Consider the following 27,142-nt stretch of genomic DNA (forward strand, 5'->3'; position numbering starts at 1 on the left):
GTTTTGAAATATATAACAAAATATGCGTTTAAAATAAGATTTTTTGTATACGCTAGTTAAGACTAGATATATATTTAGATAAAATATATTTATATTGTCTAATGCATTTAAATGCTTTGCTGCATACATATTATTTTTAACATTAATTTAAACACAGGGTAGTTTTAAGTTCATCATGCGCTAACCAAACATGCTTAGTTTTTTTCGTTCCCTTTTGCATGCCCCCGTTAACTTCCGCTATCCTGTTTAATGCATGACGTCGACGTCGCTGGCTGCCATTTGGCGAAATGTAAATAAAGTAATTAAAGTAATAAAATTTGTTTTAATGTTGCGCTCACGAAAAACGAGATAGGCAGAGAAGAGAGAGCGAGGGAGAGGGAAGAGGTTGAGTGGAGGGGAGATATAGGGAAAGGCTATGCGAGCCGCCATCATTCTTTTGGCCTATCGCCTTGTAGTCACGTCAACATCAATGCTGCCGCTGCTGTCGCCACTGGCGTTGGCGTTGGCGTCGCTGTCGCTGTCGCTGTCGGCGTCAGCGTCAGCGTCACAGCATAAAGGTGATAATTACGCTTATTTAATCATTTATTATGGCTACTTGGTGTGCTTTTCGCACTGTCTGCTGCTCTCTCTCTCTCTCTCGCTCTCTCTTGCTGTCTCTGCGTCTCTGCCGCGCACTTTTTTCATGCATTTCTGTCGTATAATTTGTTTATAACACGAAATTGTCGCGTTTATCACGTACCTCGCCTCGACATTTTATTTGCATTGTTTTTCCATTGTTGACTTTGGTTTACTTGCGTTGTTTTTCATTTTATTTTCTGCTGACATTTCCACCTGCCCGCAACGTGTTCCTGTTGCTTTGAATTTACTAAATTTGTTTTTCAGCCACTTCCTGGTGCCAACCACCTCTGCACCGCAGACACGAGAAATCAATTAGTTGTGCCATTTCATTTAGTTAACTCTTAATTTCTGCTCGATATTGGGGGAATCATTTATATTGGACGTCGCTTGCCCCGGCAGGCATCTTGCGTGAGCTTAAAAATGCATGGATTTTAAAATAGAATTAAGTTTTTTTCGGATGAAATATGTGATGGGCTAGCAAATACCCTACTCTATTGAGATGAGCTTAGAATTAAAAGAGTCCAATACATAACTTTAATTGAACTGACTTAAGAGACTCTTAGATAAGTAGAGCAGCTCTTAAATCTTATATCTTAATATGTTATATGAGCTTAAAGCTCTATAATAACTTAAGGTTATATTTTTTATTGTAAGGTTAGTCTACTATAAAGCGCTAGATCTCAGAAACTGTGTGAAATTTCGAAGTTATCGAAATTCGATAAAAAGCTAATTCATTTATCGGCTTTTTGCTGTTCCAGTAACTTATTCTTATAGTAAGCAGAACAGCAAAGAATCGCAGCTTAAACACTAATTAAATTGTCTAGACTGGAAGATCTATTTATACTCTCAAAGTTATCCAATATTTATAATATTAGAAAAACTCTTTTTTTTCACTTAAAATGAGTATTTTCGGCTTCCCTTAACACGTTTATTCCCAACTAAAATATCATCGAAATGCTGTTCAACTATGTGTACCTGTGCTCAACCTCATCCTGTGCCAGTAGCTTCAATGCCAACAGGAAGTCTTCTTCTAGCTACGACAGATACAGCTCAAATGGCAGCCATAAAACTTGAAAAGGCTGCCAGCTCAGCGTTCGAGGGGCAGGCAAACATGCAAATTTGTGCGATGTATTGGGCGAGCGAGATGGGGCACAGCTGGTGGAACGTTGGCAGCGAGCGATCCTGGCCATGCCCAATGCCGTTTGCCCGCCGTATTTTTAATTCTCTTGCCGTGGCGAAACGTGCAGAAAAATATAGCAAAGAAGCCGCACAATGGGGCAGTGGGGGCAGCGAGCTGCTGTGCGATGTTCAGTGCTGTGGCACATGGCTGAAAACCACACCTAAACACATTTGGCAATTAAGCCGAGAAACTGTGAGAGGCGGCAGAGGGGGGCAGTGGGCGTGCGAGTGGCCAGGGCCAGGGCCAGGGCCAGGGCCAGGGGACTTGGCCAGGACACTAAACAGGCTGGCAGTCAGGCAACCGCACGACAGGGCTCAGACACATGAGCTGGCTCGTTTGATATATGGCAGACATGAATGGAGCCAGCCAGCCAGCCAGCCAGGACACCAGCTAGACCAGAACATGCCAGGAGTTGGCCCAAAAAAAACGTTGTTTAGAAACTTGAAATGGGCGGCTGATAAAAATGGAGCTCTGGGACGCATAGAGCAGGGATAGCAGCAACTGAGGACGAAACGTTGTTGCCCATCGCCGAACATGTTTAATGGCGTTATTTATGTAGGCGCCCCCACCCCAAACAAACACACACACACACACACACACACAGACAAATGCCTATGGATCCCTGGCTTCGTTGCAATTTGTCGAGTTGCGGGGTTGGCCAAAAAAAAAGAACAAAAAAAAATTATATGCCACTTGAACCTGAAAATTATTTACTTCTATGAACCGAAAGGCCCCAAGGCGCAGACAAGCGAGTGGGTGGCTGGGTGGCCACGCACGTACAGTGAGCGAAAAAATGGCAACTATTTAATACGCGCTCAACATTTTGCTGGTATTTTTGTGTGTGCGCAGTTTTTTTTCATTATGTACGCAGCTGAAATGAAAATGGGAAAAGCGGAAAAATGGTTTGTCCAGAGGTCCCTTGCGTGCCATTTAAATGAAGCTGTTTTTTGGGCTGCGCTCGCTCACTCTGCCCCTCTCTCTCCCTCTCTCTGTCTCTCTCTCAGTTTTTATTGCCAGCGTCTTGTATTTAATTCAATCTTTTTTCTATCTTTTTTGATGTGTGTTTCCATTGGCATAGTTTCCATAGCAATGCAACAAAGTTGCGTATTTTTAATTGAAATAATAATTGCATTTTCACTTTTCACTTTTTTTTGGTAATTTCTTTGATTAGATTAAAGACTGAACTTATCTGTTATAATTAAAATTGCTTAACATTTATTTGCGCACGTTCGACTTGGGCCCACGCAGTCTAGACGCAGGTTACAGCAATCGAAGGCCAGCTGCAGCGCAGCTAATGAACTGGTAGAACGAATGTCAGGCATCTGCCACACATAATGCAAATTGTCGGCCCCAATTCGGCGAGCTCGCTTCATGCAGAGGCGCCCCCAACTGCTTGGCGCCGTCGCTTTCTTTCGATATGTGAGGGATAAATTATGAAACTTGGGGCGTTTCACTTGTTAAAACAAATTATAGGTTTGTTTTGATTATAGCTGTTGTTGCCGAGACATAGGTAGGCAGGCAGGCAGGTAGGCAGGCGGCCGGGCAGGTAGGTCGATCCCGGTGCATAATAATATAAATTCATTTGCATATTTCATTAAATGGCATTTAGCTTACGGCCTGATATGCTCGCTTTCCACAAACTTTCTGATGACTTTGGAGTTTTATTGCTTTCAAGTGGGGGGCAAAACTGTGAACTGACTTGGGGGTGGCTCATATCATTTCATATAATTTCATTTCATTTCATTTCATGGCATATTTTGAGCTTGAACTCAACTCACTGCGGTTTGAGATGGGTGTGAATTTAGATGAAGTAAAGTTAAAGTCGGGCAAGGCATATATAAGCAACTGAAGTTTTGTAGAAGATGGTTTAGTTGTTTAAATATAAATTGTAGAGCAATGCGAGCTGTCTTTAAGGCGCATGCGATCAAAATAATGATGCTTTTTTTAGAGTCATAGAACTTTAAGCTGGCAAAACTGCTTTACTAAATTTATTTATTTAATAGCTGATGATTGCTTTTAGTGGCATTTGATGTGACATTTTAAAATAAAAAGATATACATTAGAGCTATGCTTGTACATTTTTGAAATTTTCAGCTAAATAAAGTTGCTTTTCCGCAAACTTCTCATTAACAGCTGCTGTAGCGCATTTTTGATTGAAGGGATATGTAAATAAGCAGAATTGTTGCATCTGAAGTGAGTATAACACTTAAGCTTTAATCGAAAATGCATTAAAAGCACAAATAGTTACAGTTGGGCGAAGTCATTGGTCCTTTTGTCTTCAAAAGCGAGCATGCTCATGATTGAGAAGGTTGTCAAAATTAGGCTGCTGGCTGAGGCCTTCTAGATGCTAGCTATGATATCCATTTAGCAAAAAATTATATTTTATCATAAATGTCATGAAATGTTCTATCTTATAAAGTGCATTTCATTCATATTTTGATTTTATTATAATTTATTTGTATAATCTAAACTAATGTAACTCTAAAAAAACCGCTTATATTTTTTTCTTTTCCTTTCTATGCGCAGCTGAAACTGCTGTTCATAACAACGCTCACAGCTCACTTCGTCAAGCAAATAGTCTAACATACATTACTATCTATAACTCTGATCAGCCTGATTGATCTCAAGTTGCTTGATCTCAATATTTGCTAAGAAATGCATTCAAAATCCATTTGAATTCAAGTCACTTTTGGCTTGCCAATTACTTGCTCTAGCTCTGCCACTTCCTCCCAACTCCCATGCAATTGCCATTTTAATTGTCAGTCAACGACTTAATCTTGCTTGCATTAAGTGCATTATACGAGCACATGACCCATAATTGACTTTATAGAACGCCCTCGGCTTTGGTTGGGATGCAACTCACTTCCTCCATGGACGACATTTAGTGGGCATTGATTGACACTTGTGCCAGAGCCAGAGCCAGAGCCAGAGGAGCAATCCGATCTGTCTGTCACTCAGGCTGCCCACAAAAGTGTCAAACTGAAGTCGGATCGTCGGCATTAAGCGTCATATTAAATGCAAACCCATTGAGCAGCAGCCAACCAAAGACGACGACGACTCATTTAAACTCAAAATGTCAGATTATTAAACTTCGATAAGAGCCCCGAGCCGTGGGCCGTGCCTGAAGATGAGCATGAGAAGTTTTCGTGGCCGAGTTGAGGGCGTCTCACTTTCTGCTTAGCTCAGATTTCGTTATGGCTTGCAGCGCACAGATGTCGATTACAATGCCAATTTCAGGCCGTCTGACGCTGATGAGGATCATAAAAAATTACCAGCACGTAGTCTGGCTAGATTTCCTCAAACTGATAAAAAAAAGCATATGCCGAGTGCCCGCTTAGCCAAAACTAACTCAAATACGTTCGTATTAAAGACTCAACGGCAGGTGAAAGCCTTCGCTGTCATGTGTGATCGACCACAACTAGCCAAGGAAATGAATACGAAATGCAAATCAATCAAGGCAATTACAGTTCGTGACGCCTTTTTATGGCCCGAAACACTAAACTTAATATAAATGCAAATGCAAATCGCAAAATCTCGCAATCGATGCGTACCAAATTCAAAATGAAATGAAACGAATCGCCAGCCTTTCCATAGAAATAAATAAACTTCGAAAAGAAACTGAGAAAATATGCGCACAAATCATTTGCCTGGCCTTTCCCAACGCAGCTCTGTGTGCATTCATGATTTTAAGATAGTTTTTTTTTTCTGTTTCCTTATGGCCAGCAGGTAAAATTGGCTTAAAAGCAAGAGCGATATAAGTGGGTACAGTAAGGCCTGCCAAGTGAGCAACTGTCGTGTGTTTAAAGCACTTTGGCTGATTGAAAATTAAACTGTTTCTGGTACTCAGAGTTGTTAAAAATATATTAATAAATAAATAAATATTTTTAAAAAAATATTTAAAAAGTTTTGAAGTATTTAAACCTCATATTTATTAATCAGCTTAAAAGAAAAAAAAAACTAAAATTCATTTACTTTAAACTCATAGAACTTTTTTGAGTTTCTGTAATTGTTCCATCAATTATATCTGAAAGTTATGTCTGTAAAGCAGAGACTGCCTTTAGTATTTGAACCTCTAATTTATTATGCAGTTAAAAAGAATAAAAACTAAAATGAATTTCCTTTAAATTCATAAAGCTTTCTCGAGTTACAAGTCAATTGAGCTTCAGTCTAGCAAGCTTCCCTGTAACTGGTCCATCAAATATATCTGATGTATTAAAAGCTATGTCTCTAAAGCAGCGACTGCCTTTGGTATTTGAACCTCATATTTATTAATCAGTTAAAAAGAAAAAAAAAACTAAAATGAATTTCCTTGAAATTCCCAAAACTTATGCGAGTCTCAAGTCGATTTAGCTGCCGTCTTTGTAGCAGGCTTCACTGTAGCTGGCGCATCAAATATATCTGATTATGCCGCCCGCCACTTGGCCAACATTGTCTTGCCTCTTGCGGTTCCATCTAAAGCGGCTTTAGCCATGCTTTTGGGGCTTTGGCTGGGCTTTTTCAGTTTGTTAGTGTTTCTTTATGATTTTGTAAGCAGCCCCAAAAAACGCAGCGGCTGGGCATCGTTAACGTTTTTTCTTTTCGGTTAGCCTGTCGATCAAAATGCAATCAAAATTGTGCGGGCTGCGAGCTTGACGCGCAGTCAGCCTTTTTGGTTGGGTCACAATAGTTGTTGGACTCGTAAAGATTTCTATCTGTTGCCCTGGCTCTGGCCTTTATTATTTATGGTAAGTGTCTGGCTTGGGTCCGGCGTAATTGATTTTTATAGTTTGCTGCGGCTGGAGCTGTTAACTTGGCTTATATCGGCTCATAAATAACATTTTAGCCTAAACTATCGATCGAGCCAGAAGAAGTTGTTATCAGTTCCAGAACTTTATTCAAATCAGTTTCATTTAAATAGCGCTCATTAGGAATTCAATCGAACGCAAATATTAAAGTATAAAAAAGCGATATAATCCAATTAATGCTTAAACGTTTTTTAAAAGCATATAATTTAAGCACACACCGACAACAACAATGACAACGGCAACGGCAACGGCAACGATAAAGGCTAAGGCAAAGGCAAAGACAACACACCCAAAAGACAGGCAACAACGACAACGAGAGCACGACAAACAATGCCAAATTCGAAATGGGCTCGAGCCTGTCTGCCTCTGTTCCTCTCACTCTCTCTCTCTGTTCGCCTCTCTGTCTCGCCTCACTTCAAGCAGCTTCAACTCCAACGCAGCCGCCTTTGGCTGCTGATTTCGATCAGAACGCGCATGCGGCAACGGCCAGGCAGCGGAAGGTGCGTGAACAATGGCAACAATCGAACATAATTAGGCTTAAGTGCAGGCAGTAAGAAAGAGAGCGATGGAGAGGGAGGCAGTGGGAGAGGGAGAGCACAACTGGAGGCGGCATGCTGCTCTCATATATACATAAATAAAGCAACGCAAATAAATTGCTGCGAATTTTTATAATTAATTGTATTGTCGTTTGGCTCATTATGATGATCGTGATGATGATGATGCAGTGCCTCAGATATGGCGACAGTGGGCGAGGCAAATTATGGTAGCCACTGTAGCGCTCTCTCTGTGTGTGTGTGTGTGTGTGTGTATTAAAAGCGCATTAACAAATCCTCTAATCAGCGCCGGCAAATCAACAACTTAATGTGTGTGTGTGTGTGTGTGTAGCTGTGTGGGTGTGTGAGCGACTTTCCGGCCCAGCACAAGCCCTGGCCAACGCCCCCTGCGGCGCTGCCCCTCAGCCGACTCCTGCTCGGTTTCCGCTGTGCGTTTTGTTGTTTGTTTTATTTGCACCCGTTGAGGCCTCTTCTTGTTGCTGTTATTGTTGTTATTGTTGTGTAAAGCGATTATGGAGGGGCTGCCAATGTAATACACTGCTACAAATTGTAAGAAAACTAAAGTTGCGGCGACGCCATAAAATGATGGAAATTTACAGAAATTAAATTAATTTAAATTTTAAATTAAATTTTTTATTTGAAGCGTTTCATAAAAAAATTTAATTTATTTATTTAATTTTATTTATTTAATTTTAATTATTTAATTTTATTTATTTAATTTTATTTATTTAATTTTATTTACCTAATTTATTTATTTAATTTTATTTACTTAATTTTAATTATTTAATTTTATTTATTTAGTTTTATTTATTTAATTTTAATTATTTAATTTTATTTATTTAATTTAATTTATTTAATTTTAATTATTTATTTAATTTTATTTATCTAATTTAAATTAGTTTTAATTGTATGTTTAATTAACATATTTTTTATTTATATATTCAGCATAATTAATAGAAATTCCAAATCATTTATACTCTTAGAATTCTAGAAGTCTAAGTTTAATTTATTTTTTTAATTTTATTTATCTAATTTAAATTAGTTTTAATTGAATTTTTAACTAACATATTTATTATATATGTTCTTAGAATTCTCGAAGTATAATTCTAATTTATTTATTCAATTTTATTTATTTAATTTAATTTTATTTATTTAATTAAATTTTTGTTTTAATTGAATTTTTAATTCAAATATTTATTATTTATATATGCAGCATAATAATTCTCTGTCTTAGCCAGCTTAAAATTTTTCTGGCTGTGCAACGCCTCGCTTTCAATTTACGAGTCGCATATCTTGGCAGTCGAGTCAGAGTGCCAAGTCGGGCTATCTATTAATAAACCATAATAATTTATTGATTTGCCTTTAAAGTCGCTAGTGACCCAACTAATCTACACAGAATCGCACGGAGAGCGGCAAAGCGAAAGCTGGCCAAAGGAACTAGAGCTGCGTCTTGTCTCTTGGGTCTGGGCCCAAGCGAGAAAGTCAAAGTCAGCAGCAGCAGCAGGAGCAGGAGAGGGCGAGTGGTGCGGGAGCAGTTGTGCATGCTTAACAAACTATTGTTTAGTCTCAAAACTCGAGTCTCGTGCTGCTCCAGCTCGTGGCCTATGGCCGAGGCAACCTTTTGTGGCCGACTTTGCCACCTATTGACATGCAGAGGGACAGGCAGGCAGTCGGCTGCTCTCATTATATGGCTAACGTTGCTGCTCCTGCCACTCGAACTCTGAGCATATTTAGCCATTTTCTAGCTAGTTTTAGGTTTGTGCTAATCTTGAACATTTCACACAATTTTCGTAGTAGGGCATCGCTGGGCCGTTCAGGCTCAACTATTTATTTCACTCACTCTCCTAGGGCCGTCGCTTGCCGTGTTTGGCTTAGTTTCTTGCCTGAGCGCATTTCTGCCGTCAAAGGCATCCTTTGAAGTTAATCGTATGTTGTGCTAGAAAAATTACACACACACAAGCGTATATATATATGTGTGTGTGTGTATATATATAGACATCCATAGCTTCCTGCTTTACTCCTGTTACACGCTCGAATCGTTAACATATAATTGTGTTTTAGCATTTAACTTTGGCTCCTTTCTGACTCTGTCGCAGCTGTCGGCTGTCGGCTGTCGGTTGTCGGTTGTCGGCTGTCGGTTGTTGGCTTGTTGGGGCTGCTCGCCCGTTTTGGCTTGGAGCGCTCCACTTTGAGTTCATCTTGTTGCTGAGCTTCCTTTGCTATTTACTGGTAGTCCGCTTAGCTAGCTCATGGCCCCATTGTCTACCTAATTTTCTGCTGCTTAAGCCATCGACTTTGGCATGCTGCCTGCCAGAGCGCCAACCGAATGCATTTTCTTATTAATTTTTGTAATCCATTTGCCCAAAATAGGCAAGGCCCAGAGGGCCAGCAAGAATTTGGCATGTGAAGTCTGCTCAACTTGGCAAGAGATTAGCCAATGCCAAGCTACAAAAGAGTTCAGGAGAGAGCGAGAGATGCAGCTGCCAGTAAAGAGCTTACCTATGTGAGCTAGTTATCAGAGCTATTCTATGAACATATATTGACTCATATAGTCTGAATCGTTAATTAAATTGCTGCACATATCTATGAAAGCTGAGCAAAGTTTCCTTAAGTCCAAAAGTTAAGCTTGAGCTCATTAAAGTTGAAGACTTTTGACTAACTGCTGGAGCTCTTATAATCACCAAAATAAGTCTGAGCTTTTTAAATTTTATATAAGAAAAACTTTGATTTGAAATGTTTACGATTAACTTATTGAAGTTGGCTATGAATCCAGCTGTTCTCAGGCTTCAACTTGTTTATGAATTTTCTCTCTTCTGTTCTCAGTCTTCTAATGGATTCAACTAAATCTCTGACTTAGCCAGCAGCTTCTTCTGAATTTTCTTTCTTCTCTTCTCAGTCTTCCACTTGTCTATGAATTTTCTCTCTTCTGTGCTCAGTCTTCCAATGGATTCAGTTACGTTTCTGACTTAGCCAGCAGCTTCCTCTGAATTTTTTCTCTTCTCTTCTCAGTCTTTTACTTGTCTATGGATTCAGCTATATCTCTGACTTATTTCATTAGTTTCAGATGAGTTTTCTCTCTTCTGCTTTCAGTCTTTCACTTGTCTCTGACATCAGCTAAATCTCTGACTTAGCCAGCAGCTTCTTCTGAATTTTCTCTCTTCTCTTCTCAGTCTTCCACTTGTCTATGAATTTTCTCTCTTCTGTTCTCAGTGTTCCAATGGATTCAGCTAAATCTCTGACTTATTTCATTAGTTTCAGATGAGTTTTCTCTCTTCTGTTTTCTATCTTTCACTTGACTTAGTCAGCAGCTTCCTCCGAATTTTCTCTCTTCTCTTCTCAGTCTTCCACTTGTCTATGGATTTAGCTATATCTCTGACTTATTTCATTAGTTTCAGATGAATTTTCTCTCTTCTGTTTTCTATCTTTCACTTGACTTAGTCAGCAGCTTCCTCTGAATTTTCTCTCTTCTCTTCTCAGTCTTGCAATCAAACTTGGTTCCATGCCTAAAGAGAGCTCATCATCTGCGTCTCTCTCTCTTCCCATGGCTACCTACCTTAATTGTCTTTAATAGCAAATACTCCAATACCAGGCACAATTTATGCCACACACATACACACCGCACCCACACCTCACACACACACCACACACACCGCAAGAGCAGCTGTTGCCACAGCAGCATTTGGCAAATGCCGCCGCGACAGCCTGCAGATAATTTATCTAATAAAATTATTATTACCATATATTACAATAAATGAGGCTTAATAAGTATGCCGCAAGATTTCTGCCGCACAATACTTTCACTCCACTTGCCACCGCCGAAAAAACGAGAGAAAAAACACACACAACATCTATTCTCCAAGGAGCTGGCAAAGACTCGAGGCGCGTCGCCGTTGCCATTGCCGCAAATTGCGTGTGGCACGTGACCGGAGAAAATGTCGTCGTCTATGGCGAGAAAAGCCGCACAAATGTCGCCCGAGTCTCGCCAAAAATAGCTAAACAATTTGAGAAGATGTCGCGCAAATTTAAATCGTCGACGGCGGCGCATTTTAAATGCAAAAAGGGGCGGCGCACAACCACTAGACACGCCCCTCCCCCACTGACAATATGCTTGCAACATGAAAACGAACTGAAATCAATGGGGCAATAGAAGAAAATATGTTCGATGTGGGAAGTGTTTTCAATGGAAGCTGAAGGGAAATGGATGGAAAGATAAAGTTAAAGAAGGGAGAAAGAGAGAGAGAATGACAAAGAGAGAAAGAGAGAGAGAGAGACAGAGAAGAAGTGTATTAAAATTAAATGAAAGTAGTTTAAGGAAGCAAATGAAATAAGCATTTATTTAAGGAATATCATAAGGAATATTCGAAGTGGAAATTATTGACGACTTGAAGTTGGCTGCGCTGGTTTTGGAACTCTTATTTAGAATAAAGAGAGAGGGAGAGGGAAAGAAATAAAATGATGAGTTAAAATTAAGAGAGGTAGAAAGAGAGAGAAATAAATATTGATAGAAAGAGAGTCATAGAGGGGGAGAGAGAGAGAGAGAGAGGGAGAGAGAGTCAGAGAGAGAGAGAGAGAAAGAGAGAGAGAGAGAGAGTCAGAGAGTGAGAGAGAGAGAGAGAGAGAGAGAGAGAGAGTCAGAGAGTGAGAGAGAGAGAGAGAGGGAGAGAGAGAGGCAGAGAGAGTCAGAGAGGGAGAGAGAGAGGCAGAGAGAGTCAGAGAGAGAGTGAGAGAGAGAGTGAGAGAGAGTCAAGAAAGAGAGTCAGAGAGAGTCAGAGTCATAGAGAGTCAGAGGGGGTGAGAGAACAAGTGAGAGAGCGAGTGAGAGAGAGTCAGCTACAGAGAGACAGAGACAAGGAAACTGTGGAAGAGAGAGGGACAGAGAAATTGAAACTGGGGTAAGAATAAAGCGAGTAGAAGAGGTAAAGGCACAGATAGGAAGACTGAGTGGAAGAGTGATAGAGACTAAAAGAGATAGATGGAGAGTGAGAAAGAGAGAGAGAGAGAAACAGAGATAGTAATCGAGTCAAATTCATGACAAAAAAGAAAATAATAAAAGTAAGCAAATTAATAAACTGAGAGATTGAAATGGGATCACTAAGACAGTATGAGAAGAGAGAGATATTTATGTAGGAATGGGAGCTAAAGAGAGGTAGAAAGAGAGAGAGTATCGATAGAGTTACACGAATTCAAGCACATTTAGATCAAGCTACTTTCACTTTTTTCTAGAAATAACCTAATTGTTGATCAATCGATTGTATCGTAGCAATTTAGCCCTTTTTTTAAGATGACACGCCACACAATGGCAATGGCTCATCAGGCTGGGGAGCTGGCTTTGGGGCAGCCTTAGCTCAACTGGCCTACAAATTGCTTCATTTGTTCAAGTGGCAAACAGTCCAAACAAATGGGCGCAACATCAAGAACTAAACCCAACAAATTCTTGTATTCATGTTGAATTTAATGCAACAACAACAGAAGCTGAGGGAGCAGTGGGAGCTAGGGAGAGAGAGGGAACTTGGACGACAATTGAAATGGCGCTTAATTTTTTATGGGCATCGCAAACACTCAAGTCAAACAGGCAAACAGGCCGCAAGTATCCTTGACAGGCGGAGAGGTGGACCCAATGGGCTTATGCTGGGTTGGGGTTTTCTGTTTTTTGTTTTTTTGTGGGTGTTATGCTCGAATTTCCGTCTAACCGCAGCAATTTTGTGGTTTGTAAAACTTTTCCTTGGCTGCGTGTTGTTTTCCTGTTTTTATTCGTTTTTCTTTCCATTTTCGTTTTTGGTTTTTCAACTTGGTTTGTTTGCCGAGGCCTCTTGTATCTGGCCAGGCCTATGCGTGGCCTCACTTGTTTTCCATTATTTTGTTTGCATTTGAATTGAAAATTAGTATTTGGGCACTTTACCATCGGCCGTCTGCTAATTTATCATGCAACTTTTCCTTTTTACTCCATTTTTTTTTCTTTTTGGGGGCTTTTCTGTTTCCTTGTTGGCTTTCGCTCAAGTGTTTATTTAGGCTAAGGTTCGAGTTCCTAAATTGAGCTGCCGTAATTTTATTTATGACATGTTTGATTGGATTCCTCGAGGATTGCGTTCGAGTACGAACTACAAATGGTCGCGGCACGTGTGCCGAGAGCGAAATGCCAAACAAATTGTATTGCTGCATGCCGCTTAGAGGCGGCTTTACTTTTATTTATGCTGCCACATGACTCAATTGCAGCCACTTACCCCATTTTGGCTACTTTACAATGTAATAAACTGGCGGCAAATGGAAAACGGGGCAACACGTTGCCAGCGACAAAGGTAGACGCCAGCCAGCTAGCCAGCGAGGGGCAGCCATGCAGACGTAGGTGGCAGCCGGCAGGAGCTGAGCCTGAAGCTGCGCAGACGGCGGCGCTGCCAACTAATGAGTTCCTAATTTAAATAAATTTCTAGTCATAAATTAAAATATGTGAGACACATAAAGCAAACGCAGCGCAACGCAACAAAAGGGGGCGCCGCCAACTACAGCATGCGCCTGACAGACAGATTTGCGTGTGGCAAGCGGGCAGCGGGGCAGCGTCGAGGGCAAATGGCGAACATTATTTGCTTGGCAGCAGACGCAGAACTAAATTGTGCGAAATTATTTAACTTTTCCTGCAAAGTTTCCACAAATATACTTCATTTTTTGCAGCTTAAGCGGCAAGTGCTGCAGAGCTTGAAAGATTTGTGCTTGAAGCTGATGAAAGAATTTACTTTTATATGAATTTTAGATGGAATATATAAGGGTTTTTATATGCATAAAAATTCATTAAAAATATAGGAGTAATATAGTTGAATATATATAATATAGTATATATAATAATAATATAATTTCATTTATATATATTATTAATTAATTTATATATTTAAATATATATATTCAAATATATTTTTTTATATATTCCCAGCCTTTTTTCTTAATTTTTGACACATATTAATTTTTTTTAATGTAAAGAAAAACTAAATAAATTTTTTTTAAATTAAATTTTAAAAGAAAATAATTATAGAATTTTGGTTCTTCTCTATGTAGACTAAAACATCAAATAAACAAGAAAAATTTAGCTTGGGAGCTACTAGCTATAAGGGAAATATATATTTATGTACTATTTTCAATATAAAAAATAAAAATTTCAAAACTTTTGAAGAGAAATATGAACAAACTAAATGTTAAAGAAAGCTAATGTTAAATCATTTTTTAAATTTTGAATTCTACACAAATGCTTAGCCAGTAAATTCTAATCTTCTTAGCTCATTTTATCCAACTCTGACGCTAGCATCTGCTACTCGCAGTTCAATGAAACTAGCTAAAATGCAATTGATATATTGAGTTTTGTTGTCTTTCACCTTGTTCAATTTGCAAATGTGAATTCACTTCTGTGCGCATCGCTCATTCATTATCTGCAGTCAATCGGGGAATGGCCAAAAGTATTTACAAATTTTACGGCTGTCGCGCTGCATCATGCGCATCGTCATCATCAAGATGCCCTTTTTTATGACTCGCCACACAATTGTCTAACCACATAAATCAGTTTCTAGCCAGGGTTCTACGCTAAATGCCGTGGACAGTCTGAAATATACAAGGCAGTCGGCAAACTAGCTACGTGAGCGCAGAAAGAAAAAAAGTTGAAGACGATGAAGAAGAGGAAAACTTGGCGCATACCAAAAGTCAATGAGGCATTCAGCGATCGATCCGCAGCCAGTGGCCAGTGGCCAATGAGCAATGGACTTAACTTTTGGCTGGTAGATGCCGAGATGCTATGCCAAAGATGGTCAACGTCTCTCTCGGTTCACGTCTCAGCATTTTCGCTACGCCGCATTTTTAGCCAATTTAAAGTCTAATTTAAGCAGCGCATTTGTAACGCACGTAAGGAGCAGCAGGAGATGGTGCAGCAGGAGCCAGCGCAGACTATCGAGCAGTAAAGGATTGATCGGCTGGATAATTTTGAGCACGTACGCATATAAATTTCATCAAAATTCCAATGAAATATACGCAGACCGTTTAAATACGACAATACACATACTCTTTTATTCGCTGGCTTTCAAAGGACACAAAAGGCTCAGCTCCACAGCGTTCATATTAAATTATGGAATTTGATTTTTTTGCAAAAGGAATTTTTTCGGTGCGCAGTTTCCATTTTCCACTTGTTGTTAGTCGACGGCCGCATAATAAACATGTTTATTAGCATTTTTGCCAGAGCAACAATAAATTAAGCAGCAGACAACTTGCAACATGCTGTTGCACGCAACAATCAGCCCGAAAAATGAAAAATTCAGCATGCAATAAATATTTCGTCTCTGCTCTTTTTTGTGATGCAGTGAAAATAATTAAAAAAATATAATTGATGAGAGTGAAGAAGAGTGAAAAAATCAATGAATATCAAATACTCTTTCCTTAATATATTGAAAGTTTCACAAATTTATGAATTTAGATAATTGAATTTGGCATTTCATTCAAATCATAAACAATTAAGGAAGTTTCTTCTTATGAACTATGGAATATTTTTAAATATAATAAAATAGAATAAAATATAATAAAATGTTATTGCATCTAGAATTTAGCAATTCATCTAATACAGTTTTATATATAATTCAGCAAGTGTCTTCATATATATATATTGAACCAAAAATATTTCTAAAGAAAAATGCTCAAAATTCAGTTGTTCACAAAAATAGTAGTGACTACTTAACATTAATCTAGCTACCTATACTAAGTAAGACTAATGTTAAAAGGCCTATTTTGTCAATATTAAGTGAGACTAATATAAAAACATATATTTTCTCCTCTTTTAGTGGCCATTACTATTTTTATGAACAACTAAATTTCTCTCATTTTTCTTACTCAAGCGCTCCAAAGCAAATGTTCCTAATTTTGCAATAGGAAAATGCTTTAATTAATTTAAACAATTTATGTTATCTTATGTTATCTTAATATATAAATAAATTAAATTGCTTTTGTGTTTATCAATAAAATGTTGTCATACTTTTAGTGCTCAGTCGCACTACTATTTTTATGAACATTCCTGACAATGCAAAAGTTAATTAAAATTAAAGAAAAAAAGAAAAAACGTATCAGTTGCAGTTCATTAAGATGCGCTCAAATCTGTAGAACGTTGGCATCTTGAGAGCATCTCGTGTGCTTTGCATTAATTTCACATGCAATTTACGCTGATTTATTTGATTTGCAAGCTCAGTGCAGCATGTTGCATGCTGTCCAATGTGCATCGTTGTCGATGGCAGCGCGGCATGTTTGTCACTCGGCGGCTGCGAACGGCTGCGGGCGGCGACCCGCTTACTAAATTGGCCAGGGGCAAAAAACCCTCGACAGACGTCAATGGTGCCGTTCGATTTGATCGATTTGTGTTGATTGCCTGTCAGTTGGTTTGGCTGGCTGGCCAAGACAATGGCTTCTGGGCAGCAGCAGCCCAGGGCAGAGCAGCAGCCGCATCTTGTTAGGTGTCAGGCGGCGCAGTCAAGTGTTAAATATATGTACCCGCAACAGGGAGACAGAGAGACAGACGTATGTAGATGTGCAGAATTTACGTTAACTAAAAGTGCATAAAATGCGCACAAAACTTCAGCTCAGCTCAGCACAGCTCCAAGTCCTGCCTGTCAGTCAGTCATTCACTCACTCTCTCACTCATGCGCTAGACTTTAAGTTGAGATAGCGAACTATTGATGTGAGCTGCTATTGAAGTCTACAACTCGCCAAGTCTCCAAGTCTCCGAGGCTCTGTTGTGGCTGGGTTATCTTTTGTTCGATGTATGCATATGTAATGGAGCAAGAGGAGATGCTGCTGCTGCTGCTGCTGCTGCTGCTGCTGACTCTTTGATTGGCTTTCTTGAAATCCACACTTCAAGTGTTGGAAATTTAATGTTGCATGCGTCTGTGTGTGAGGGCTGAGTCGCATTTGTAGTGCTGATTTAAACGCCTTTCCTTGCCGTATGCATTTATGCGCCAAATGATTTTTCATGGGAAATCGCTTAAGCTAAGCGAAGAAGAAAAAAATTCAAAGAGATGCTGCGATACATCTTCAACTTATTTCTCTTCTCTTGTTGTTGTGCGGGTTGTATTGTTTGAGCAGCTTTTAGAGGCTTTATCAAGCGAATACATTGTGTGGGCTATTGAGTGGGTAAACTGCCTATGCCATGTAAAATGATATGATGTCTATAGGTTAACAGACACTCAATGTATTTATGGCTAATGCCCGCATAAAGATTAGCTCACTGAATATCTCATTTGGGCTACCTTTCATATGCAGATGATAGCATAAATGATTTATAATATAACAATATTCAATTCAAGGTTTTTTTTTGTCAGCTATAAATCTCTCAATATAACTCTGATGAATGCTCAGAAATTAAGCGGAAAGTCAGCGAGTTCAATGCTTTAAGGAATTTAATTCATGCACGAGACACTCAAATTAAATGTTAAGCTCTCTCAAAGCACTTGAACCTTATTGAAATTGTCTTTAACAAAATGTAAAAAGCATTTGCTTAATGCTCAACCATGTCCGAGTGTCCGAGAGTCCGAGGGTCCTAATGCTCCCTGCAACCCACTCGAATTTCTTCCGTTTTTTTTTTAATGCAATTTCATTGCAATTCGCTTGCTTCGATTTATTGTGTACTCTGGTTGTCCCGTTATCATTCTAACGTAATCTTAATCACTTTGCTCAATGTTCATTCATCCACATCATCAATTTCCTTTGCGACGACTGCATTAGCGCACAGCGCCCTCTGTTGGCCGAATGGCAAAGCCCAGCTGCTGCAGCCGCCAGTCCGCCTCGGACTTGGACTTGCTCTTGAAGTTGAAGTTGGAGTTGTAGTTGCAACTGAAGCTCTGCTGTCTGTTGCTGTGTTTCTGTTTCTGTTTCTGTTTCTGTTCCTGTTTCTGTGTCTGCATTTGCCTTGGCGCTGCTTCAATGCCTTTCGCCGCCTTATCAGATTTGAAGCTATTTTCAAGCTGATAGATTTGCTAGACCCGACTCGGGGTCTGAGTACGTTTCGCTACGCCAATCCCACAAAATGACCAAACTCCCATTTTAATCTATTTTCTATGCGCGTGCTTCCCCCTGCCCAGCCGTATGAACAAAAAAAAAAAACATCATTTGCTACTTTAATAGTTGCCAATTGTTGTTGTTGTTGTTGTTGATGTAGCTGTTATCGTTGCATCTGCCCCGACCCGACTCGACCCTTTAGACCAGTTAGTTAGCCAGTCGCTGTCGCCCTCCCCTGTTACCATATTAAAAATGTATATAAAGCTCTTAAGCGAACCTGACCAAAAAAAAAAAAGAAGAGAGAAGCAGAAGAAGTGGAAGTTGCTTTCCCAATGTTCGCCTCACCTCTTTTATAGATTTCAATAATAGATTTTTCGAGTTGGTTTCCTGCGTGGCAGCAATTTTCGTCTGCAGCCGCGCACAAAATTGTTTTCTTCAACTTGGCCATGAACCCGCTGACGGCCAACCAATTGCAGTTGGTCAACAGCATGGCCAGCACGGCTTCTGTAACTGGCCTGGCCTGGACTGGCCTCGTCTAATGTATTTTCTTTGTTTTGCTGGCCGCAGCTGTGCGTTGAACCTCGCTTTGGCCAAAGTAGCAAACAGCAGCAATGCAATTGTTGCCCCCTGCCACAATTCGTCGCTGTCCACATTTGGAATGGCCAATGCCGACTCAATAAATGCCACTGCAATGTGCATTTGAACTTTTAAATTCCTGTACCTTGCAGCGCGGCATAAACTTGAGCATCCATATCCACATTACTAAAATTAATCACCTGGAAAATTGCTGAAAAGCAAAAGCTAAAGAAAAGTGCATTAAAAAGAAAATCAAGTAGTTTATAAAGATAGTTTAACAAGCAGCTCGACCCTCCACGCACGCTAAAAGCACCTGATGAAGATTAGCGCAAATATAAAGTAAATGCGTGCTGAAATTCTCACGGATAACAGACAACACACACACGCACACACACACTCACAGCGAGCTGAAAATGAAGAGCAAGAAGCAGAAAGTCATCATCCACTGTGAAAAGTCAACGGAAATGTGCGACTTTTGCCTGAGGGACATTGAATAAAAGTGTAAATGATGCCAGCAGCGAGAAAGACAGAGACAGAGAGAGAGAGAGAGAGAGAGCGAGTGGGGGAGAGAGAGCAAGCCATCAGCGTGTAATGAGAAAAGCTCAACGAGCTGAATACTTATGATTATCAGCGAAATGTTGCCCTTGTCATTATTATCCATGAGACATTATCAGCAACGCCCTCGACACATGCTGGTCAAAGCCAGCAGCCGAGGCCGCCGCTGGCTCTGGCCAAATGCTGTAAAACTTAAAAGCATGCCATAAACTTGGCCTGGATAAACTCACAGCGTCAATGAAGCCATTTAAACTGTTTGCTAGTTTGCTAACTTGGACTTGTGGCTGTGGCTGATTCCTTTATGGCTTACTTAAATGACACTTTGCCGCACGCCCACATGGCTTAAAGTGGCTCTGAGCCTTTCTTTTGTGCAACCAAACAAAAATTTCAAACTGAAATAAATATAATTGGTTTATAATTAAAGTATTATGAGCTTGGCTTATTATTTAAGTAGTGAAGACAATGGAAAGTTAAGTGGATTTGTTGACTCAATGCAGGTTAGAGGTTTGCTGAGCAGCAAAGCAGTTCAAAGTTTGATATTTTTCTATATTAAATTTGGATATATATAGTAATTCATGGAATACATTTGTGTTTTTGTTATTCAGCTGAGTTGCACTAATATTTTAAATTTTTTTATTTAATAGAAAATTTATTTATTGCTTTTATAGAAAATTCAAATTTTGTATTAAAATAAAATAAGAAAAAATTGAGTCTATATAGGCTTACTATATTATAAATATTTATAGCTGAAATATATTAAAATTGTGTCAAAATGCCTTTAATAAATAAATAACAAAGGCTAACAAAAATATGTCTACTTAAGTAAACAAGTCCATAAAGCATAGTCTAGTCTATATGCTAGAAGCTGCTATAATTATATGTTATGCTCTATATTTTGTATTATATAATATAGCATATGTTTTTATATAGACATTGGTTTTTTTGCATTTCTTATGCAGGCATTTGGAGTTGGAATCACGTTCTCGCTCTGATCGCAAAGGCGTTAGTAAAGTCATTGAGAAAATTCGAAGAGCAAGCTGCAAGGAAGTTGCAAGTTAAATATTTTTATACCTTAGCATCGCACACATATATATATTATATATATACTATACTTTGTTCTGCTAAGAGCGAATCGCAAAACAGTAGAGCTCTGAGCACAACAAGTGCAAAAATAATGCCTACTTCAGCTACACTCGAGTTGCCCAGCAATTGGTTTTTTTGATCAGTTCTCAAATACAGTTACTTTATCTAGCATTGTTCATACCCCTTTTGAACATGTTTTTATATTTTCATATATTTTTTACATTTTATTTAACAGAGTTATCAACTCTGCAGCAGCTGCTCTCAATGCTCTCCTCTCTCGACTTAACTCTTCCTCTCTCAATCTCTCTCGCTTACAATTTAATAAAAATATTTTGCTTGAATAGTTCCAAATCTTTAACCAAAGTACACTCTGCTGCTGAGTACTTAGACTTTGTTGACTTGTGTAATTATTTTTATTAAACTTTACTCTCTAACTGCCCTTTGCAAAAGTCTCTCGCCTGCCTTAGTCATCTCGAATTATACGCAAAGCAACTTTTAGGTAATATAACTATTTGAATGTGGGTCAGCCCGTAGATACTCAAAGTCCATGCTCAAGCATCATTTGGCCAATTCGTTTCGCCCACGAATGTGTGTTGCTGCCATTTGGTCGCGCTTTACTTTCATTTTGGGCATCTTTGGCGGCTCGTAATTATGCGATGTATTACATACGTAATTAGAAAACGTGCCACAATATGTTGGCGCTAATGACAATGCCACAGTGCCTCGAAGTGTTGTGCAACTTGAAATGTGGCGACCTCCCGCAACAGTTTTGGCACTCAGAAAATCAATTAGCTCTCAGTCTGCCTCTCGATGGCGTCTCGTGTCTCGCCTTAAGCTGCGCCCAGATCATTAATAAAGGGCCGCAAAGCTACGGGAATTGTGACAGTCGCCGGCGCAGTCGCAATCCAAATGGAGGCCAAGTGGGCGCGTCGCTCCATGCTCGATGAGACACACGTGTTGCAACTGTGGCGGCACACGGAGCGTACATGTGTCAAAGTTCAAGCCCATTGCTGTGCTTTAAACAGGCAACATTAGTGGATAATTAACACGCCCACAATGTGCCTCGGGGCTCGTCGCTGTTGGACAGCTGAAGCGTGGATTTTTTCTATTTTTTTGGCCAACTTTGTCATGCAAATGAGTTGAGCAAAGCGAAATTTATGTGCTGCATGCAGCCAGCTTGCTGCGCAGCTGGTGGTCCTCACACTCTCCAACTCCCCTCCCCCGTGGCTCACGCTGCGCCGCATTTTTAAAAATGCAACCAAACATCACTCATACGCCTTGTAGGCGCTGCAATTTGGTCGCTCTCATTAAAGCCATAAACTATGTATTCAAATTATGAAAATTAGCTTTACCTCACAGGCAGAACCATAAAAATTAATTGCCTTACACACTCACACACACACACACGCATGTATTGTAAATAATTTAATTGGATCTCTTGTTATCGTTTCAGGTATGTCGCAGTTGCCGCATAAATCGCACGATTTGTTCAACAGATATAGAAAAGTGAGTTTGAATAGTTTTCAAGTGATTTGCATAAATTATGATTGCATTTTGAAATAAAATCAACATAAATTTCCCATGGCAGCGTATCTAATCGACTCGTGGGCGTTCGCCAGGTGTGACATGTTGTGATTTGAGCAGTCAAACCATAAATTGGCTGACAAAAAGCTGGAGGCAGGGCGTGAGATATAAAGTGTTTTGATAATATTTATATAGGCTTTTAGGAAAGGTAAACAGGATCTACTTGAAGTTGAAGCACACTCAATAAGCTGTGCTTTAATCTGTCTAACTGTAAAGTTCTCTCTTAGCCCACTTACTCGCATTTCTCAATTGCCAAACTCTCGCATTTCATATGCCAAGCTGAATGGCAAGAGCCGTAGACAATCGAAGACGCGTAATGATGCACAGATTAATGTTGCCACAACAACAGCTTGAGGCGGCTTTGTTGTTTGCCACAAGAGCAGCGAGGGACTGCACAGGCACCGTTTAGGGGCAGAGGAAGTTCGGGTTTGTGGCATGTTTTGGGAGGAACTAAATCAACCGCAAGCGCAACGTCAAGAAACTTTAATTATTTATTAGTAAAGCAAATCACTCGAGGCGCCTAAGCCAAGCTGAAAGATTGACAAAGTGAGCAACTGATAAACTGACGTGACTAGTTGACTGACTGTCTGTCTGCTTGGCAGTCTGACTATTTGACTGTCTGCCCACAGCCCGTCCGATCCGCTAGCCCAGTTACCAAAGCTTATTCAAATGCATTAGCGCAAAATGTCAGATATGACAGGCAGACATTGAAATGGTATCTGGCTCGGGCGTTCTTGGGGTGCTGTTAAAAGTGGCTGTCGGATGCAGGCCGTTCAGTTAAGCCAACTGTCAGATGAGTAGCTGCTCGTGCTGCCACAGTAACAAAAAGTCAAATTAGCGCCTCGGGCCACGTTGGGCTAGCCTTTGAAAAGGGTCTAATGGCTGTCGGAAAGTTTCGCTGCTGTTAATGATGCTGCGGCGTCTGGAATTTCGAAATGTTAATCGATTTATGATGTTTCCGAAATTAAATGTGTCTGCCAGCGCGATAAGGCGCAACAGTAGCCGTCGATAGCAACAATTTCAATGCTCCGATAGAACACTGGAAGACCTTTAAGAGGCCACACAAGGCGACACAGAGCTTTTATCTTCTTCCAAAAACCCTAATCTTGAGGGTCCATTCAAATTGTTTAAGTTTAAAAAACTATTTGCTCAGCTGCCTGCCGCCCTGCAGCTCTGTCTGCAGCTGAGCTGCTGCATAAACACAAAATAATCATGTTGTTGGAGCGTAACAGCAAGCGCTCAAGTCTCTCCCTCTCTCTTTTGCACACTCACTGCAGCAGGCAGTTGGCCAATCATGTGTAAGATTGTTGCCCTTGTTGTCGCGTTGCCAACTATTTTACGGCTGTTCCTTTGGCACTTTCAAAAGGTTGGCAAAGCAGTTATTGACAGTCGTTAGCTTCTGCCTCTGCTTCTGCTGCTACTGCAGCTGCGGCAGTCAATGCTTTTAAATGTCAGTGTCAGCGAAAGTGGCATTGGAAGGCGCAAAAAGTAGAAGAGAAAGAAGAAGAAGCAACTGTACATCTGTATGTGCATGTGCATGAGAGCGACAGAAATAGAAGAAAAATAACAGTTAAAGCAACAGCAGCAAACTGAAAGCTTGCACATTGCTTTGCCTGTCGAGTGCTCGAAAGAGTTCTCTTGGTAACTGTTAACAGAGCAGCTGTCAAATAAAAATGGCAAACTTCAACTATTTGAGTTTGAAGTTTTCATATAACCGAAATACGCTAAAAACACACAAAATGGTCTTTAGCAAATTTACTAACGTTTTTGAAGTTTATTATTTAACAGAATGTTTAGTGCGAAAACTTAAGGAAACTTTTTTTTTTTTTGAGATGCTGAAGTAATAATAAAAGTAATAAGAATAAAAAAAAATATATTTAGCAAAATTATAAATTTGAATATTTAATATAAATATTTTTAAGTTTTTTTAATTTTTTAAATTCTAATTAGTTATAATATAAAATATATTTTTTTTTAAATAAACTTTTGATTGAAGCTCAGTTTGGTTTTAAGCCATAATATATTTATGTCTTCAGTTTTTAAATTAACATATCTTGTTTTAAATTTGCATTTTAATACTTTACGTATAAAATAAAAAAATTAAGAAAATAGTTTTGGTAATTATAAAAAAATTGAATTTAATTTTTTAACTTTTTAAATCTTTAAAATTTTTAAATATTTATAGTTTTTACAAATTTAATTCACATTTCCTTTTTTAACAAGAGCTTCTTAATGTTTCTCACACATTTCTAATGTTAACTTCAGGAAGCCGCCGAAACAATTCTTTTGCTTTCTAATTTTAGCGCTTGTGTGCTCAGCTTGGCGTTCTTTTCAATTGGAACTGTGCGCTTTGGTTGACAGCAAAGTTTCGAGCAGTGGCTCTCCGTCAGCGCCTCTTGAACCAAATCGTTGGCTGAGCCCAAGTCAAATACGTGAAAAGCTGCCATCACACACACACAGACACACACAAAACAAAGTAACTAAGGCAGTCGGAAAAGCAGGCGCATTAGTTGTGATTATCACCCAGCGACTTCGTCTAAGTCGAGTCACATGCTTCCCAACATACAAATATGTGCATATGTCTCTGAGCACATATATGTATGTAGATATGTATGTCTTTACATTTGTAGCTGTAGCAGTGATTCGGCTTGTGTGATGCGAATCCTATGTGTGGGTGTTGATTTGTGAGCTTTTGTTGTTGTCGCCGTCGCTGTCTGCGTCTGCGAGCGCTTTCTGAATTGAAGGCAATTGAATGTTAAGTAACATATGAATGACTTTTTGCGGTCTGGCGAGTTGTTGCCCTTAAGGCATACGCCGTGCGGCATTCAGCCTACAGCATGTGTCATAAGTAGAACTTTAAGCCAGGCGGCAACTGAAATTGGATTAAATTCGTGCGGCATTGAAGTGTAATCAGTGTAAGCCAAATGAGTTTGATAATATATATATATATATATATATATATATATATATATATATATATATATATATACAAAGCATTATTGAAAGAAAAACATACTGAATAAGCGATGAATTGATTTAGTTTACACTGGCATACAAATGTTTGGCATCAAAGCGAAATATTCAATCTAATATATTAAATACTAAATACTAAAAAATACTGAAACTAGTAATACATATCTCACTGCTCTTCAAATTGTTAGTAACAAAACAAAATAACCATTAAAAATACTAAAAAATACTAAAAAGAATAAATTTGCAAAAATTTCATAAGAGAATATCTATAAAAATTAAAAATTCAATATTAAAAAATACTCAAAATACTAGATTTGTGCAGATTTTAATTGATCAGACAATTGGCTAAGCTAACACTGCTCTACAAAAGTTTTGTATCATACGAAAATATTTACAAATGAAATACCAAAAAATACTTAAAATACTACATTTCAGTAGCTAATCAATGAGCTTAATTTACACTGCACTACAAATGTTTGCTATCAATGACAATAGTGGCCGACTCTGGAGGCAACACCATTTTGACAGCGATTCCATGGCCATTACGTGCTGCCATCCATCCATTCCCATGCTACCCCCAATCAGTTATTCCCATGGCCAGGGCCAACACTTGCATCTGCTGTAAGCCATCATAAAACGCAACCAAAAGTGCGGCTAAACTTTGCGATTGAATTTGCATAAATTGTGCCAAGGATCAGCTTCAGCTTCAGCTTCAGTTTCTGTTTCGGTCTGGTTTCGGTTAGCTTCACTGTTGTGGTCTACCCTTGCTGCTGCTGCGCTTGCTATGCAAATGGATTCAGTTGTATTTTTTCTCCTATTTTTCCTCTTTTTATTACCCCCTCCAATCGTGTGTCGTGTGTGTGTGCACATTTGAAAATGCATAAGATTTGGCCAAAGATTGCTGTCCATTAATTCAAGTTGGATTTACTTTTAGCATATTTTACATGCATGCGAATTGTGGCTGCGGCTTCAACTGCAACTGCAACTGCAACAGCAACAGCAACAGCAACAGCAATGGCAACGAGTCCACCGTTCGATTCGCAGTTCGATTGCTACGCAAATTTTTGTTGCAATAAATTTGCATTTACCACAAAATGTTTTGAACTATGGGCTAACCCATTCGGTTTACCTGCGTTCGATTTATTTGTGGCCGCATTTATTCAAATCGCATTTCCCACTGCATCGGTATTTGGTTTCATATTGATTTACTTTTGATTGGTTGGCATTTGGCATGCTAAACTCTGGCTATCATGCAGCTGCTAATTTGGTAAGCCAGCGAAAAAAGCCAAGAGAATATTTGATTAACTTCGAGATATGATCGCAATTTATATGCAATCAAAATTATGCAGTTCCCTTATTACAGAGCACAGTCCCATTTCAGTCATCAAATATTAGACTAAAGTTTTGTGAAACTACTGAATTTGATAACAGAATAAACCCATGACAGCAGAGAAGGAGACAGGCACAAGTTAAGGTGGGAGGTATAGAGATTTTTGAAAAAATTGTAAAATTTTTTGTGAAGATAAATTAACTATCTAGACTAGCTAAACTAATCCTAGAAACTAATATAGCTCTAATTGCTCACCTTCCTCCTGAACAGAGCTGTCAATAAATTTTTAAAAATGTTCAAAAATCTAAACAAATTTTTTTTTCTTAAAATATCGTTCTAATATCTTGCAGCCATCACTATCTTTTCAAAAATCACTTTTAGAAGTTAAGCCAATTTTTATTACTACAAAAATAACTTCTTCTGCTTTAAGCATCTCAAAAATCAGACCCAATAAAGGCACTCCACACTCAATTAAATACTGTCTGCTTCTTGCTTACTCAACCATGTTAGTCAGTGTCTAAAAAAGCAACCTTTTACTGCTTTAATTGTTGATGAAGTCAATAAATCTTGTTGGCCCAATGTCTGGGCGCCAAGCTTTAATATTCATGGCCTATACTTTTGGTGAGTTGTTGTGACATTTTGAACTTCTCAAGTTGGCTCAAAAGTCCCATTGACAAGTTGTCAAACAGCGAAAAGTTGCTGTTCTAAAATGTACATAATTCGATGTCGAAATAGCCAAATTGCTGACTGCCCAACAATGGCTTCATTTTAAAGGGCCAATCCATGGCAGCCGTTGAGTTGCGGCTGTCTTTGGGTTTATTGGGAAAAGCACAATTGAAGTGGAATGGCCCGTGGCCCGTGGCCCGTGGCACGGCCTGGGCTGCTACAGTTCCCATCA

The 27,142-nt window shown here is 39.2% G+C and overlaps 1 protein-coding gene across 3 annotated transcripts in view; it reads left to right on the forward strand.

Moving 5' to 3' along the window:
- LOC111601268 (leucine-rich repeats and immunoglobulin-like domains protein 1) overlaps positions 1-27,142 on the forward strand; it is a 114,450-nt gene that overhangs the window by 44,051 nt on the left and 43,257 nt on the right. The window contains exon 2 of one of the 3 annotated variants that reach the window (XM_030226194.1): positions 21,811-21,863. The exons of the other annotated variants lie outside the window; for them this stretch is intronic. The gene's annotated coding sequence lies outside the window, so the exon portion shown is untranslated. The remainder of the gene's footprint in view (positions 1-21,810; positions 21,864-27,142) is intronic. 3 annotated transcript variants of the gene reach the window in all.

This window comes from Drosophila hydei, unplaced genomic scaffold, assembly GCF_003285905.1.
Source record: "Drosophila hydei strain 15085-1641.00,03,60 unplaced genomic scaffold, DhydRS2 tig00000060-arrow-pilon, whole genome shotgun sequence".
Taxonomy (NCBI): domain Eukaryota; kingdom Metazoa; phylum Arthropoda; class Insecta; order Diptera; family Drosophilidae; genus Drosophila; species Drosophila hydei.